The sequence below is a fragment of the Dasypus novemcinctus genome, chromosome 6 (assembly GCF_030445035.2).
Source record: "Dasypus novemcinctus isolate mDasNov1 chromosome 6, mDasNov1.1.hap2, whole genome shotgun sequence".
Classification (NCBI taxonomy): Eukaryota; Metazoa; Chordata; class Mammalia; order Cingulata; family Dasypodidae; genus Dasypus; species Dasypus novemcinctus.
The window spans coordinates 244,711-259,490 of NC_080678.1; the positions used below are offsets into that span (position 1 = coordinate 244,711).

Consider the following 14,780-nt stretch of genomic DNA (forward strand, 5'->3'; position numbering starts at 1 on the left):
CCACCATTACCAATCTCAGTTTGGGTTTCTGTGAAAGGGTTTGGGTCAATGAACATTGATAGTTTTTATCCAATCATCCTTGAAACTGACTCAGTTTATGTATATGGGTAGCCCCCATGTACATCCACATTAATGCCCAACATTCCTTGGTTCATTACTTCTTCATAACTCTTAAATTACTTCCCTCACAAGTGGTTTCCATCAATATTAATCCCAATACTTGGGCTTTAATAATAACAAATGCCCAAAATCAGTGTCTATCATTCTGTCATCATTTCTGAGCCTCTTCATACAGTAAACTTTGATGGTGAAAGATAAAACAGACAAGCTAGACTCCTGACCACTTGGAGTTCATTGTATAGTGGAGGATGTAGTCAAGAAGTGTATTTTACAGTGGTACAGACTTTGGTAGAACACAGAGGTTCTGTTAAGCTTTAGATAGGCACTAGTATTGGACTTGAATATTCAAGGAAGTTTTCAAAATTGTTATATTTAGGTCAGAATTGGAAAGAAAGCCATCTTGGATGTTGGTATAAAGTCTACCAGCAATAAAGGACTTCATAGATAAGTCACCAATGAACTTTTAGAGGAAAGAAACTCCTATGTTGCCTCACAAATCCTAAAGTAATGGAAATGAACACTAATAACCACTCTGACCCTGTAAGATATATACAAGTCATGTCAAACAGTAGCAAAATGTACATTCTTTTCAAGTGTACCTGGGATATTCTACAGGGTAGACCATATATCTGGGCATAAAAATGTCTAAAAATTTTTTAAAAATTATATTCTTGAACAATAATAGAATAAAAATAAAATTCAATTCCAGAAAGAAACCTGGAAAACTTACAAATACACAAAAATCAACATTTTTGAGCAACCAATGATTCAAAAATATCATGAGGAAATTAAAAAATACTTTGAGATAAACTAAAACTTATGGGATGAAATATACTAAAACTTATGGGATGAAATTAAAGGCATGTTCAGAGGATAATTTATATGTATAAAAAGTTACTTTTAATAAGAAAAACTTTAATTCAGTAACCAAAAACTTAACCTTATGTCTTGAGGAACTATGGAAAGAAAAGCAAACTAAGCCCAATGTTATGAGAAGGAAGGAAATAATAAGGATTCAAATGAACATGCATAAAATAGAGAAGAGAGGAAATAATACAGAAAAATCAACAAAACCAAAAGTTGGTTCTCTGACAATAAAATTGCCAAAACTTTAGCTACAGTGACAATGAAAGGAAAAACATGAATAACTAAAGTTAGAAATGAAATTGTATATAACTACTGACTATAGAAATTAAAAGATTATAAAATGATACTATGAACAACTGAACACCAAAAAAGTTATAAAACTCATGCTTTATTTTTGAACTTGATTCAGAACCAAGCAGACTAAATCACATCTTCCAATTTTGGGGTTCTGGTGAAGTCTCCAAATAGTAAATGTGAGCAGGCCTCATTTACTTATATAAAGTCCTGACTATATTCAGAAATTTTTATACCAAAAAACTGTCTTCCATTTTATTGCATCAACTTTTGCCTCACCATTCTCATTGCCAATTTTTTACTACTTTTGTATTCATTTTTCTTTCAAATCTATTTCATTACTTTTAATTACATTGTTCAAGGTTCTAGGTCTTTACTTTTCAATACTGTAAGCAATAACCATATATGACTATTAAATTTAATTAAATAACACTAAAAATTCAGTGCTAGTGCTAAAATTTAGCACTAGCCAAATGTCATGCCCAATAAATGTATGTGGCTATCAGCTGCTGTAATGGAGTGTGCAGATATAGAACACTATCTTCATTGCAGAAATAACAATAGGCACAAATATTTCTTCTATTTTTTCCAGTTATAAATGATTTATTTTTTTCTTCTCTATTAATTCCCTTCCATATGTATACTCCAGTAATGGTTACTTTTATTTCTTTTAACTTTTTATGGTAGGTATTTACATCATTTATGTATTTTAGTCTATATAAGTATTTGACCTAATACAAGACCAATACTTATCTCAGGAATATTGGTCTAGGTTTGTGACTCCAGTAATATGTAAAATATTCAACAATTAGTATTATTTTTCCTAATGTATGTTTATTATGTGTGCCAAGGTTATTTAGATGAATTTTCACACTTATTTTCAGTTAATAGATTATGTTTTTCATGTTTTTATTTTCCATTGTTTTCTGGATTTATTTTCTTTTGAATAGGGAATATTGTTCATCCCTTTCAAAGTTTTGATGTTTGCAACCATCCTATTACATGAAACATTTATATCATGGGTCCATGAGTTCTTTAAAGGTAGTTTGTTTTTTTTTTCTTTTGGTGTGTAGTTCCTTAATGTATACTTTGTTGAATAACTGAGGAAATTATTCTATTTTTGAGAAAGTAGGAAGGACTTTTATTGTTAAAACAAAAAGAGATACAGGCCTAAATGATGTTAAATAGCTTACACTGGACTGAGATGTAGCCCCCCATGCTAAGCCCCATGTAAGAAAACCTAAGCTTACCTAAGTTCCTATCTCTGTAAGTTCTTCTGTCCCAGGTACTAAATCTTGGGAACAACCAATCATAAAGCAAAATAGTCAAGGTTAAGCCAAGGTAGGAAAACTATCCTGTGCCAATCAATAAGATTGTTTTCTTTAAGACTATCTTATTCTGCCTATAGAATGCTTATTGCTCTCACTCTTCAGAACCCCTTCCATTTTATGGCTTGTATATTATCAGATTCATGAAGAGCTTTAAAAGCTGTGAGAGACAAAAAGTTTATTTCCTTTGGATTTTTGGTGGTTTTACTTTTGGCAATTTTGGATATAAGGACAGGATCCAATGGTGATTACTAATAACACTGGAGGCAAGAAGACAGGCAAAATGGCCTGTCGAATCCTTTGTGTTTTCTTTACTCTCCACAATTTCCAAGGTTCAATGATAAGTCCCTTTCAGATCTGAGCTCCACTATTTTTGCATTTGAGCTCTCTGATTTGCTAGCTCTCAATCCAAAGGTTAGTGGGTCAATCTTAATGATCAGAGTCCAAATTTTGAGCTTTGACTGAGTTCCTAGCCTTTTGGTATACCAGTTTCATATGTGCAACAATTGGTTTCTTTGTCCTGTACACAAGATAAGAAGTAAAATAATAAAGGGGGATCCTCATATTTATCTGAAAACTTTGATTCCCTACACTCTGGCATATTACATATTCAAAGTTTATGGGACTGGAAGCTGTGCCAATCTAACAAATAGGCAAAATCTCATGAAAGACAACCTGGAATTTCAGGGCCTGTTCTGGGGGTCATCCAATTAGACAAAATTACTCATCACTCCAGAAGAAGAGCTCTAAAATTAAACAGCTGAATGGAATGTCCACTTGAATTAGTACTCACAATTTACTTAGATATTACAAGACTTGGCAATAGTTTCATTAAAGGATTCTTTGCAAAGGCAAATGAGAAAGTGTAAGCTCATGGGATTTCTATATTTCTTTATTTCTATGATTCTGCATTTGAAAAATGGATAACTTATTTTTAATTGAAGTTATAAGCTCTCTATTTGAGTCCATCTGTATGTTTGATGTATGATACTTTCCTACCTCTAAATGGTATTACCAAATTAACTTCTGAAATTCCTTCAAAGGATCTCTGTTCAAGTTGGCAGATAGATAAAATAAGCACTTAAAAATATAAATTAATTCTCCAATTGTTCCAGAAATTAAGGAAAATAAACTAATAATATTTTCAGTGAAAACAGACTATTCATAGAAATGAATCCAAATATTTCAATAAAATCAAAGTTTTCACAATTCAGGTAAAAACTAGGCAAAGGAGACTGATTAATATTGTTAGTTAAATAAAAATAACTATATCTTTGGAATTATCAATACAAGTATAATTAAGGATAATTTTATTCTAGTTGGGTTTGTTCTTCCTAAATTTATAGTTTACTAATCAAATAACCAAACATTATATCTACTAAATCCTTAAGATGATCAAAAGTGTAAACTGTGTTCAGAAGGATGTTGTGTTAAAGACAGTCTGCAAGAGCTTTTTATAACTTAAATATGTAAGGTATGCAGGATGCATTTTGTTAAAAGAGAGGAGAAGAGTTGTACCTTAAGGTAAAATGACATGTTGTTATAAAATGGGAAACAATAATATGTAGGACAATCCTGAATATAGAAAGTTGTAGAAAGTTTACAGAAAAGAGATTGTATTTGTCATGGTCAAGTGGGGACCTCATATTTTTTAATGTAACATTTAAAAGAAACTAAAAAGAAAAACAAAAAACAGAAAACAAACAAAAAAGAATTGATAGGTTTATAAGATTTTTAAGAGTTTTCTTATCAGACAGTGTCTCCATGCAAAAGTATTCAGTTTTCTTTGTTAAAATGACAAAGTATTCTTGGATAATTCATCTGCTCTTAATAAGAATTTTAAAAAAGCTCTTCTAAAATATCTGAGCAACTTGCTTAGAAAGCAAAGATTCTGTATTTTATCAAAAAAAAAAAAAGTCCTGTGCTTTATATTGATCTTTTCCTTTATTGTTTAAGATAACAAGTCTTCTTACTTTTGAAATAATTTTTTTTTCCATCATGCTATATTTTCTCCTCACTTATAAAATCTTTTGTTGTCACTTTAAGTAGGGAACTAAATATTTCACATGACCTTGCCTAATAAAATGTTAAAATGTGAAAACTTTTGACATGTTTCTTACAAAAATTGAACCATAAGTGATACCTTCTTGAACTCAAACTCTTGGGATTTTCCAGAGGCCAAATGGAAAATGACAAAAGGATTTTTTCTTTTACGTTGTAAAAAGAGAAGTGTTAAAACTAGTTTTATTTGATATGCTTGTTGCAAAGGAAGTGTTATCAAATTAAAAAGGATTTTGTAATTTTCTGTTGGTTAAATGTATACGATAAATTGTTAATATAAACATTTCAGAAATTATGTGAAGTTCTTCAAGTCTTGTCAATAACCTTGATGTCCAGCAGCTGTCCAAGTACTGATATATCTGATATTGGACAACAGTATTACTAGTCATAAGTTCAGTTGTTCTCTAAAATAATATTTCTTGAACTCTCATCTGATTATTCACTTTTGTACAACAGCAATAAATTAACTATGGACATTTTAGGACTTTTCATCATCTACAAATAATTTTTGCTCAGGTGCATCCATGAAAACACAATCAACTACAGGCCAGTGTGTTATGAACAAAAAAGATTGTCTCAGAGACCTACAGAAAGGGCTATGTCAACCTCTCTGGGGCACAAAATTCTAATGACATTTTAAAAATAACTATGAGAGCGTACCACTGTACTGAGTCAAGATATCCAGAATTTTAGTGAAGAAGTTGATAGGTTCATGAGATTGATAACAGATCACATGAAAGAAGGATTAATTGCCTAAGGCTAAATGAACTGATAAAGAATGATTACAGTTTTGTTTGGATTATTGCTAATATTTTATGTTCTATTTTCTAGATACAAGGGATTAAGCTATATATAATTCATGAAACATGCATATTTTATTCTTCCTTTATGCTGACCCCACCAGATTTTGAAAACTCTTATGGAATATTCTATCTATGGCCTTATGTAATACATAATAATTGTATTATGGTAATACAAATATTTGCATCATTATATCAGGGTTTGTATTCCTTGTTAACAGGAAATAATTGGAGTTAATGGTTATATAACCAAGTCTTAGGAATATTAACTCAAGGACACAGAGGAAATTGCAAATCTATAGCTTTTTAGAGTCTGCACCTTGATGCAGTTGCCTGTGCTAATCCAAATTGTGTTAAAGCTATAGCAGAAGCTGCTGAATTAGTTAAAGCCTCAGCAAACTAAACTGAGTATAACTAATATTTTCCTTCATAAAACTGTCTTATGAGATCCTTTGACTTTTCCTCCTGACCTTCACCTAAAATGCTACAATGCTCTTAACCCTGCTACTCTGCTACATTTATCTGATGAAGGTGTTCCCTTGACTGTAAATTGTTAACTTCAAAATTAACAACTCCATTAATGCTCTTATAATCAATCCAGATATCATTTTCTTGTTAATGCTTCTTATGCTAGAAATTTTCATGATGCATTCCAAGCTGGCTATGTGGTTACCACTTACTGACTGAATAATGTAGACTTCCATAATTTTCTTCTGCCATAGAGGAGGAGGCCTATGATCTTATCCAAAACTTCCTTTCATGTGAAGGAAATTCTAACATCTGTAGTGATAACAGATATGCTTTTGCTTCAATTCATGACTTCAGCATGCAATGGAAACAAAGAATGTTCCTAACTTTTCTGGAACTTGAAAATTATGGACAATTATCTCCTTTCTGCCATTTTATTCCCAACTATGGTTGCCATCATTAAGATAGCTACATGTGTAAAAAGAACTGAGCCTATTTCTTAAAACGTTCTTACATACTTTCATGTGAAAACAGCCACTACTAAAATATCTGTTAGTATAAACTTAAATTAAAGCTGTTTGTGAATTAATTGAACAACATGGCCTTCCCTCGTCAAAATTTTACTTTTTTGCCCTCATGTGCAATCATATCATTTCCTTTGGTGAATACAAACTCTTCCCATATGAGATAGTTACTGGCAGGCCTGTCCTTATGAATAAAATTGAGAACTGATAACTTGTTGTCACATTGTGATATAACACACTTTGTAAATCCTAAAGACCTTATGTCAAAGATTATCTTCAATGGGTAAAGGACACCTTTCCTGTCCCACACGACACCCCATTAATCATAATCTGACACCAGGATAATGGGTCTACTGGAAATGACAGACAAAGGCAGCCCAGATCTTTATTAAAATGAACCCTGCTAATTACTACTAATTTCTCACAATGCATCTTAATGACAGGGTATTGAGCCATAGGTCCACATCACTCAACTAAAAAAGGTTCCATCAGACTCCTGGATTTGTTCTAAGTCTGGAAACTTTAAAATAAACTAGCCTGGAAGTGAAGTAGACAATGTAATGTGGTAGACTACTTATTCCTAAGTGCTCACATAAATGAGTTCTCAAAAAGACTTTAAATAACACTTATAATGCATATGTTTTTCTATGCTTTATCCTTGCACTGGCCTGGAAAGACAATACCATTTTATGCTTCTCCAAGGACATTTCAAAGGGAAGTAACATCACAGGCTGTTGGATTTGTCACCGCAAACCCTGATCGATGCACATCTCAGGGGTTCTCATTGTCCTACCCATACCAAATTTCTTTCTTGTCCAAAATAAACTATTAGGGCATTAGCCTAACCATCACATGTCTCTTTGGATCAAACTGCATATTTGTTTTATATTAAATAGGAATACTAGACCCAAGATCCTCTTTACTCTGCTATAAGCTTTCTTGGACCTATAACCTTATAGCTAAGAATTAAGAATTATAACAAAAGTTTATGGTTACTGAATTGTTATATAAATGCATTTTTCCTTTTTTTGGTATAATATAGAATAACCAAAAAAATAATACCTGAAATTAATGAATTTGGCTAGCTCAGCCTCACCCTTATTTATGGTTATTTGAAAACTGGCTTTTCTTTGTGTATACTTACTGTTGTGATGGTTATTATAGTCTGACCTTACATTTGTTTACAGTTATTTCAAAGCTAGGCTTACCCTTGTGTAAGCTTACTATTTGGATGGCTATTATAGTCTGACCTTTGGTTTGTTTATGGTTATTTGAAAACTGCACTCACCCTTGTGCACCTTTATATGGTGATGGTAACCACTCCACCCACCCCTGTTTGAACCCATAAAAACTAAACTCCTCAAAATCTGGAAGGCAGATTTTTGGGCCCTTGTACCAATGACCTCTTTGTTAGACTAGCAAAGAAATTCTTCTCTCTTAGAACACCAGTGTCTCAGGAATTGGTCTTTAAAGAGCCAAAGAATAATTTCTGTGGAATTCCACCATCTTCCATTTAGTCCCTCTGCGAAATCTACCACCAAGCATGAGGGCCTCACACCAACAAAATTGTAAGCATTGTTAGATTTTCATCCAAGAATTGCTGTAGCATGGCTAACTGACAGGTGAGTGCTAACTACCCATGGCTACCAGCTACACTAAGGTTGTAATAGCATTTTTATGACAAAAAAGTCTTTTTAAATAAAACCTTAACATTTTGGGTCTTTTCCTTGATTTTATTTGCTTTTTTAATGAATTTTTATATTAGGACATTTTATGTGAGAACTGCCCAAAAAGTATTAAGAAATAAACAGCCATGTTATCCCATATGTTAATATTGTATAGGGAAGGGGGAAAAGGGTTTGATGTTGGGTATATGGGAGTTCCCTATATTTTCTATGTGACTTTACTGTGTCCTAAAACTTTTTTGAAGACATAAAAAAAGAGGATGTAGACACTAAGGAAGTGATGGAAGAGACTGCCTTGCCACTGTACATATAAGGCAACACAAATTACAATGATGAAATGTAAAACACCAAAAATTTTTTTATATTTTTCATTTTTAATACCCCAATTTATTTTCTACCTTATTTTAGTTTTTCTAAATTATTATTTATTCTATTTCTAATCTTTAAACATATCATTACTATTGCATTTTCTTATTAATTTAATTTGGCAATATATTAGACTTCATCTTTGAAGAGGTTTTGGAATAGAGGGGTTCATCTATAGCAGGGAAGGAGCACTGACGTGGGGTGTCATTGAAGGGGTGGGAGAAAGTTCTCCAGGGCATGAATATAGATTATATAGATATGTTCAGATGTTCATTGGGTATTGACATAGATGGTAGAGTATCACATGACAACCGAGGGAGTGATTTCCCATTCTGGGAAACTCCATTGCACTCCCCAATGGAGTAGCAACAGTCTGCCAAGTACAAGGGCAAAGACCAGAGAAGAGGATGGTCCAATGATGGGCCCTTGATACTGATGACTATGCTTATGAACCTATGTGCTTGAGTTTTCAACTAGGCCTAGAGTTGCAGGGTTCCTAAGAGTTACTTACAGAGAACCTCCGTGTTGCTCAAATGTGGCCACTCTCCAAGTCAAACTCAGCATGCAATTGCATTACCTTCACCACAGCATGGGCCATAACTCCTGGGGGTGAGCCTCCCTCTTGCCAAGGGATTATTACTGAGTACCAGATGGTGATGCAACTAGAAAAACTCCTTGAATAAAAGGGAGAAACAGTAAAGACAAATGTGTTTATATGACTAAGAGACTTCAAAATGAATTGGGAGATCACTTATGCACAGCTCAGCAGAATTTCAGAGACAGCCTAAGTAGATACAATCCTAGGTACTGGTGCTCCTGAGAACTACGAAGACACACAGGCCCTATAGTCATAACAGATGGCTCTGGAGTTCAGTGCCTTGCCAGTGAGCCCTACGTTGGAATTTGTGCTCTTGTGTGTAATAGAGTTGGACTCAGATGTGATCTTTCTATGCATGCCTATTCTGTCACTCTTACTGAACCTGTGGTTGGTGCTGGGAATAGTACATGCTCAGGAGGCTTGAATCTCTGGACTGCCCGTGTGTCAGCTAGGCCCTGAGCCTCAGCAGGGTTGCAACACTGACTCTCTTGTTCAGTTGGCTTACCCAGGTCTGCTGATAGGGTGGTGAGGATGTCCAACCACCACACCAGGGAACCAAGATAGTCTCCAGCTGCAAGCATAATTCCATCCATCAGTCAGTAGGATCTCAATTTAGAGGTGGAATGGACATCACCATCCAGTGTCCTCAGGGTGGAGGAATAAAATATGGATTAGAGTGGACTTACTGGTATTCTACTATAGAATTATTGTGACTCTAGCAATGGAAGCCATTATATCCTTGATGTGGAGATGGTGGGCATGGGAGTTACTGAAGACAGGAAGAGGAAAAAAGAGATGTGATATTGGGGCATTTTCAGGACTTCGCATTGTCTTTGATTGTACTGCAGGGACAGTAGATTATATATCCTGTCATAACCCACTGAATGGACTTGGAGAGAGTATAAACTACAACATAGACTATAATCCATGCTGTGTAGCAACGCTCCAAAATGTACTCATCAAATGTGATGAATATATCACACTAATGAAAGAATTTGTCAATGTGGGAGGAGTGGGGGTTGTGGGGAGTGGGGAATATGGGAACCTCATATTTTTTATTGTAACATTTTGTGTGATTTATGTATCTTTAAAATAAAAAGATAACAAATAATACTTTTAAAAAAGAAATATTACTCTTTGGTTAAAAAAATAATAAAGAGAATTGGGAAGAAAGAGCCTGCTTTTGCACAGTATCAATCACACTATAGACACAACTGGTCTAGATGATTAAACACATCATAGAAGAGCATGAAAACTGTACTAAAATAGTCCATATGCTTCCATGAACTACAAGTTACTGTAACAATGCATGTCCACTTTCTTGTTTAAGGTACTGGATCTGCAAAACATTCACAACTCAAGTAAATTTTGGTCAGCTCCTCATTTATACTCTGAGTACCACAGAACCTTGGATGCAAAGGACAAGTGACAGCATTCCTAGTAATGGATCTATAAACAAGATCACTTTGGCTATACTGACATTGTTCTGCCAGGCAACATTTTTATTGTGGAAATTTTATAGGCTATTTGCCTGGGCAGTAAATTGCCTTAATAGCTGGTAAATACCTCGGCAATGTGCACTTGGTCTCCTCACAGCCCCTTAGGAGTTTATAATAAATCTGAAACTTCTCACTGGACTACTGCCCTCAATCTACATTCTCAAGCAAAACAGGATAAACCCAGGGAGTTAATGATTCTGGTTTTGCCTCTTTTGGCAGATTGTTGCTACTGTGCCTTATGGTTAACCCAGCTGAAAACAGGATTAGATATTTATCAATTACAATAGGAGAAATTACTAAATCTACTACTAGAGCTATTGCAGCAAAACAAGTCATTAGATTTATTTGCTTAACTTGTTTTAGACAATAACACTGCCAAATGTGATTACTTAGGAGAACAAAGAAGCATTTTTGCCATTGCCAACACCACCTGCTCTACTTGAGTAAACACTTCTATGGACGTTGTTCCACAGATAACTCAATAACATTAAAAAATTAAAACACGCCACATGGTTTAAACAGGTAAGGCCTTCCTCAGGGCCCTGATTTGTTTACTTTGCTTTTAGTTGGTTCAAATCATGGGTCCTGGGCTTAGGAGCATACTATGAGGTGGGCATTTGGGCATTTTTTCAATCATAGCACTCATTTTAGTCTCCCTGGTGCACTGTTTGCCTTCAAAAGTTTTGAATGCATATCACCAGCCACTTGTGAAATAGCAAATGATTTCTTTATGTCTGGAGTCACATTAAAATGATAAGGAAAAATTCACATCATCATGACTATGTGCCTAACATGAAAATAACCTGTAAGTACTACTCCAAGACCTTAGGCAGTAACTGAAAATGGGTTCAACACCTTAAATTTTGATCAATAGTTGAGAGTCAGATCAAACTGGGGGAAACTGTTAAAGAAATTAATTTATACCCAGGCTGGTTTCCCTCATAATAAGCCCTCTACCAGCAAACTGAAGCTTAAAGTCCTATCTCCTGTAAGTTTTCATTTTCCCAGAATCTGAAACATGAGTACAACCTGCCTTAACTTGCCAGCTTCTTTCATCTCTGCCTTCAGCAGGAAAACTTGACTCAGTTCTGTTTACTTTTGTGCAGAATTCTGTCCCCAGTTCCTGTGATTTGTTTAAATTCTCTTCCTCACTCAGTTCCCCATTTTCCTTGCACATTTTATTTCTGTGACCCACCCATCACACAGCAATTCAGTTCAACCCTCCCCACTATTTTCTCCATCAGGCATTTCTGTCTCAGGTTACTTCCCTACTAGGTTATCCTGCCTCTGGGAGTCAGATGGAGTTACTTCAGTAAGGTGGGTCCTTCCAGAGAAGTCGATTCTGCATTTAGCATCCCAGTAACACTGATTAGATCGCAAGAGTGCACCACTTAACCACCGCCATTCTGCCGTGTTTTCACTCCCCGCCCTCCGCACAGAGGCCCTTTGTTTTCAATAGTCCTTAGAGGCTTGTTTTCCACCCTGGGTCTCTGTGGATGGATTTGGGTCTATGTGCCTGGATATGCATGGGGTTCTAACTCACTGCTGTGAGTTCTTCTAAAATCTTTTTCTTCAGTGAGAGGGACTCATGCTGCTGGCCGCTCTGGAGAACTCCCAAGCATTACAAGCGACCCACGGAGAGGGAAGGGAAGAACACCGGCAGGTCCTGGATAAAATTTTCCCACCTGACATTTTCTCTTTCTTCAATTCAGCGTTTGTGGAGTCCTTCTCTAGCTTCTGCCATCCTGCAGAGCTCCGGAATCTGCCCTTGTAGTCACAGAATGGTATCTCAGTTTTTTTCAGGGGATACTTCCGTCGCTGTGTTGATGACGTCACCCTCTGTTAGGTTCAGGGGGAAGCTGAGGGAGGGAGTTGTCTTAGAAATCAGACCAGGAGCTGAAATCAATTTAAGCAGAGCTTTTAATGAGAGGGAGAGAGTGCTTAGCAGTAGGGCTGAGTCAGAACAGACTGCAGCAGCCAAGGAAGGGGAGGGGGGGGGGGGGGAGATTGTATTTATAACTCTTTTGGGGGCTATACTACAAAGAGGCTACTTTGTGATGGTTTATGGTAGCTTTGCAGTTTTTAGGTAAGGGCAAGACAACTCATATTAATATAACCTGTGTATAAATTCAAACTTATTTTATATCCAAATATGCCTAGAAAGCCAATTGAGAAGTATAAACTCTATAGGCTTTGGATATTCAGGGAGGATGCAAGCCAAATGTTTCAAGTCCACCTGGAATGTGGGGGGGCTCATGCTAAAAGCCTACCTGGAATGTGGGGGATATGTGTTAAGTCAACCTTACCTGGAGGAAATAGCTTATCTAATACTCAAATAAAACACTTGAAGAAACTAATCAGAAGTCCTTCTGCATACAAGCACCTTTTGACTCTCCACTCATTTCCTCTGTATAAAAGGGACCCAAAAATTCTATTCGGGGCTCAGGTTTTTTTAGGACAGGAGTCCACTGGAGTCTGGTGGGTTGAAATAAATCATCTTCCTTCTCAGAGTTCTCGTGTCCTGGCCTTTGATACCACATACACTCGGCTTCTCTGCTACTACAATATAGGCTTTGTAGTACCATCTGTGTCCCTCAGACAAGGGTTGCTACTATCAGACCTGAATGTTTAGGGAGGAACCTGGGAGAGAAGAGGGAGAGGAGCTTTGGCTTCATATCATTTAGGAATACACAGCTACAGGGAGAGGGGGAGAAGCTGAGAAGGAGGATGAAGAGAAGGTGCAGGATGGGCGCCCTGGGCCTAACACCCTGATTTTTTAAACTTCATTTCAACCTCAAAAAATAAAAGAGACAAAAAGCAGGTCAATAAATTATGGAAGCACTACTCTAAAAAAATTCTATCCAGGCTTATTTATATTATTTAATTCTAAAAGCAAACAATTGTTTCTCCAGAGTTCCAAAAGATAAATAAATAGACTGGTTGGCAAGAACAAAGTCCCCTTGTTAATGAAGAAAATGAAGAAAAAAGTGCTTAATCATATTCATATCTCATATTCTAAAATCTATTTTCTTCTAGAAGTTTTATGGTTATAGATTTTAGAATTAGTTCCTTGACATATTTTTGAGGTACTTTTTATATAAGTTGTGATATAGTGGTCCTCTTTCTTTCTTTTACATATGGATATCCAGTTTTCCCAGCACCATTTGTTGAATAGACTATTCTGACACAGCTGGGTTGGTTTGACAGTGTTGTAAAAAACACTTTTACCTATAAATTTGGGGGTCTATTTTTGAACTCCTATTTTGATTTTTAAACCCTGTATAATATTTTTCACCTTTAGCATTGATCTAGTACCTTCTTTGCTGTTGCTACAATTATTGGTAACTATAATCTCTAGGTGATATTAGTGGTATTTTTCCCATGTGTCACCATGTCCTTAGCACCATATAGTAGAAAAACATTCTTGTATTCATATTACTAACCACCATCCTCATTTACCACCAAAATCACTGTTATACATCCCCTAGATTATCTTCTAGGTGTCTTTCAATCAACATTAACCTCCCTAGACTACTCATTTCAACCACAATCCCATTTATAAATCAGGAATGCTTGTTATACTCATTATAATGTCTCACTATCAATTCTTCTCATTACAACATAATTTACAATCAACCTTATTATGCATTCTACATACATTTAGTATCATCTCCCCCTTCATAACCAACATTCTGCCTCCTGGTAACTTATACTCTATAGTTTAATTCCTTAAGCTTACTAATGGTATTTAGGTCCTGTCAATGAGAGCATACAATATTTATCCTTTTGTTTGTTTCATTTCACTCAACATAATATCCTCAAGGTTCATCCATGTTGTCATGTGCTTTCCCAGTTCTTTCTATGTAGTTGAATGTGTAACATCACAGGTATATTTCACATTTCCTTTATACATGGTAAGATGATAAGCACTTAGGTTATTTCTGGTTATTTCTGTCTTTTAGCAAATGTGAGTAATATGGCTATGGAAATTGGTGTGGAAATAACTATTAGCATTCATGCTTTCAGTTCTTCTGGATATATAGCTACTATCAGGATTGCTAAGTGATAAGGCAGTTCTATATTTAGCTTCCTGAGGATCCACTAAACTGTCCTCCACAGAGGATACAATTTTATAATCTCATAAACAGTGAAGGAGTGTTACTATTTCTC

General features: G+C 35.4%; 1 long non-coding RNA gene across 1 annotated transcript in view; it reads right to left on the bottom strand.

The window, feature by feature from the left end:
* Positions 1 to 12,424, bottom strand: part of LOC139439207 (uncharacterized) — a 116,786-nt gene extending 104,362 nt beyond the window's left edge. Inside the window, exon 1 of the long non-coding RNA XR_011648971.1 lies at positions 12,296 to 12,424. This is a non-coding gene — a long non-coding RNA (uncharacterized lncRNA). The remainder of the gene's footprint in view (positions 1 to 12,295) is intronic.
* Between the last annotated feature and the right edge of the window lie 2,356 nt (positions 12,425 to 14,780).